Source organism: Poecilia formosa, unplaced genomic scaffold, assembly GCF_000485575.1.
Source record: "Poecilia formosa unplaced genomic scaffold, Poecilia_formosa-5.1.2 Scaffold593, whole genome shotgun sequence".
In the NCBI taxonomy this organism is placed as follows: domain Eukaryota; kingdom Metazoa; phylum Chordata; class Actinopteri; order Cyprinodontiformes; family Poeciliidae; genus Poecilia; species Poecilia formosa.
Window position 1 is genome coordinate 155127 of NW_006800532.1, and position 3363 is coordinate 158489.

General features: G+C 37.6%; 1 protein-coding gene across 2 annotated transcripts in view; it reads left to right on the top strand.

Annotated features, from left to right (window-relative positions):
* puf60a (poly-U binding splicing factor a) overlaps positions 1–3363 on the top strand; it is a 22808-nt gene that overhangs the window by 16072 nt on the left and 3373 nt on the right. The gene's annotated exons all lie outside the window — the stretch shown is intronic.

Genomic DNA, 3363 nt, shown 5'->3' on the forward strand with positions numbered 1-3363 from the left:
AATTTCTTAATGTAGTATAGTTAATTATTTTTACGTCTTTCATGCTGCTGCTCATTCATATGAATTCCTGGACTGGACAGAGCCTGTTGGTCGCTGTGATGCATCGAGCCCAGAAAACCATTCAGTTCCATTGAAATCTGTCGCAAAAATATTAGTAAGGTAATTTTATTTATATAGCACGTTTTCAGCAACAAGGCAATTCAAAGTGCTTTTCGTGAGTTAAAAGGAAATACAAACAAAATAAAGGAAAGGAAAGAAAAAAGAGGAAAGAAAACTAATCTAATGTTGTTCTAAAGTGTGTAAACTAGGTGCTCCTGTTCAGGGTTGCTAAGTATCTAATTCCATTTCTAAATAGTGAAACTCTACAGTTTCTGATAAAATGAGCTAAAGAGTGACTGATCTAAATCCTTTTCTGAGTTAAAAGTAGTAGCGCCATCATTATCAAATATGTCTAAATAAATTAATTAAATATGACTTAAAATAAAGCTGAGAAAACTGATAAATTCTCCATGATACAAATCTATAAACAGTTTGGTTTCTGTTAGTTCTGTCAAAATGCAAGAAAAGGCAAATTTCTCTTATATTGGTGAGTCGTTTTATTTTAAATATGCTGAAGGAGCCGTAGTTTGATGACTGTTATAAATATCTCCATGTTTTACTAGCAGAGGGGATTAGTTCATTTTTTATAGCTTGTTTAACTTTTATGAACTGCAGTGAGCCGCAATAAAGGCACAATAAAGCTGATAAACGGGTGAAGAACAAAACGTGTTGCCATCACCAAACATGCGGACCCGTTGCCATGGCAACCGACAGACAACAGCTCAACGAGCAGAGATACGTTCAATCCGATCAGGGGAATCGACACCAAAATCAAACATTTCCCACACAAAAAAGTAGCAAAAACACCAAAACAGGACATTCAGTCTGTTACATTATGCTGTCAGGCTTGATGTCTATATTGATTATTAATAAGTTTTCGCCTGAACACAGTGGTGGTTGATCAGCTGCTCTACTGTGGGTTGTCCTGTTTTAGTGCTAATGGAAACGAAACACACCGAACTGCGCAGCACATGCTAAGCCTATCAAAGTCAATACCAGGTCAGCAGCAGTTAGGCTAGTAAACTGACCCACTGCTCACTTTTTCAATAAATTCAAACTTTTCCCACACCTGTTAAATGTGAAACCCTTGAACCTTGTTATCTATGGCTGTCATAGGATCGAATTAACCGCTAAATATTGCTTCCTTTCAGATTCTTTGCGTGATTGCGGTATTTTCATGACCAATGGACAGCAATGGTGCACGATAAGTCACGTAATGTTCCAGTCCAGTAATGTATATCCATCCAGGGCCGTGCAGAGGCCACTACAGGGGCAGGTGCTCAAAGGGCCCATCTAACCTCCTTCTAGGACAGAATATTAAAGCCTCTCAGCTTTCAGAGTTTAATAAACAATGATAAATTACAAAATTGTGAGATATACAATCAAAGCTAAGGAAAATCTCTATATAGAGCATACAACTATGCATATGTAAGATATTTTATTAGTAATTTCTTTCTGCAGGTCTATTTTGTTATAGGAAAGTTTTGCAATATTCAAACCCGCAATTTAGCAGAATATGTAAATCAGAGCTGGTGGTTTAGGACCACCAGACATATTTTGTCTTTACAGAATTACACTATTAAAAATATAAACAAGGGCCCAATGCAGCATTTTAGTGACTGTAATCTATAAAGCAGAGCTGCCTGGTTGCTGCAGTGGAGATGAAGATGGTCCATCCAGGAAAGCAGAGCTGCAGCAAACTTTAACTGGAGCTGCAGAAAAAAGAAACAACAGCAAAAATGTAATTGTTAATGCATGTCACCATGAGAACAGCTGCTGAGTTTAGCTTAAAAAACTTGTTTTAAAATTAAAATCACACATTTTTGTCTCATGAAGTGAATTTTCTTTATCTTTTTTGCTAAACAAACTTATTTGTGTTTGTCAGAAATATTTTCTTGCTATTCTAAGTTTTTGTTTGACTCAAAGTTTTGCTTGTGATTCTCACATGACGTCGTGGGCGGGGCCTAAAATCACGACAAAAGATTCCTGATGTGTGCAAATAAAAGTTTATGTTTGGTAAAAATTAGTTATTTAATTAAAAAAAAAAAGATTTTTAGACAAAACGTTTTGTTTTAAAAAGAAATCATTACAATTCCAAAAGTTTTGATTACAATTTTATTGAATTTAACTTCATACTCTGAGAACCAGACCATAAACTTAAAGTCTGGATGAGTTTTTTCCTTCATTAATGACTTTTATTACATACATTTTATCTATCATGGTAGTTCAGGTGAGTTATTTTTAATTCTAAATGAATATCCTTGTTGGTCTTTTATTTAAGTGCTATTCTCCTTCAAGGTACATTTACCTAACGCCAGAATAAATGTACATTATGCAGCAAAGGAAATTAGACATAAATCCATTATGGAGATGATTGGTTTGGACGGCGATGTTCCCCTATAATCAATACTGATGAATGACTGATATCATTAACGATACAGGGAAGAAGCTTTTTGTTATCTAGCTTTGCTAGCAGAGTCGTTAGCTAGCAGCTAGCTAGTAGCACAACAACAACAGCCTGATGTCTGTATGATAAAAACACTGAATGATAGATCAGAACAGTTTCTCCTCACCTGTCTCCTCCCCTCAGTAGTTCTTCAGAGAAAGGCAGACAGAGGCCTGTCAGTGTCTGTTGCATTTCATTACCTCTCTGCTTAAACCGCTGAAGCAGAAACGAGACTTCAACGTTTTCCATCATCTGACAAGCAGCAGGTCTGCTCCACTTTATTCACCAAAACGTTTTAATTCACCAAAAACTGATCTGTAATCTGAACGTTCGCTACGTTTAGCTCCAGTTAGCCGCCTTATCTCACTGCGGAGAGGCAACTGGGTCACGGGCAAAAGGTCAAAGGTAACAAGGTTACCGGAGGGCTTATTATGTTGTACAAAAAACCCCTTAGGAAATAATACAAAAAAATAATATTTTTTTTCACCAAAGGGCTCTTGAGGGCAAGGAGCAAAAGGGGCAGGTGCTCAGCCCCCTCTTGCCCCCCCTCTGTACGTGCCTGTATCCATACATATCAATGCTGCTGCCTCTCTCTGTCCTTCTCTCGCTTCCCGCTACTTGGCAGTAGATGTCAGGTTACATTGTGGTGCATTCAATGTTGTTGGAAAAAAGATATTTGTGCGCTTAATGTCCATTTTGCCCTATTTATTGAATTCATTGTCACCAGCTGGGGTGGTAACAGGGGTGGCAACTGCCCAAATGAGAGCCTTAACCACCCCAGTAGATCCTCCCCAGATTCAGAGAGATTCTAGATTCAT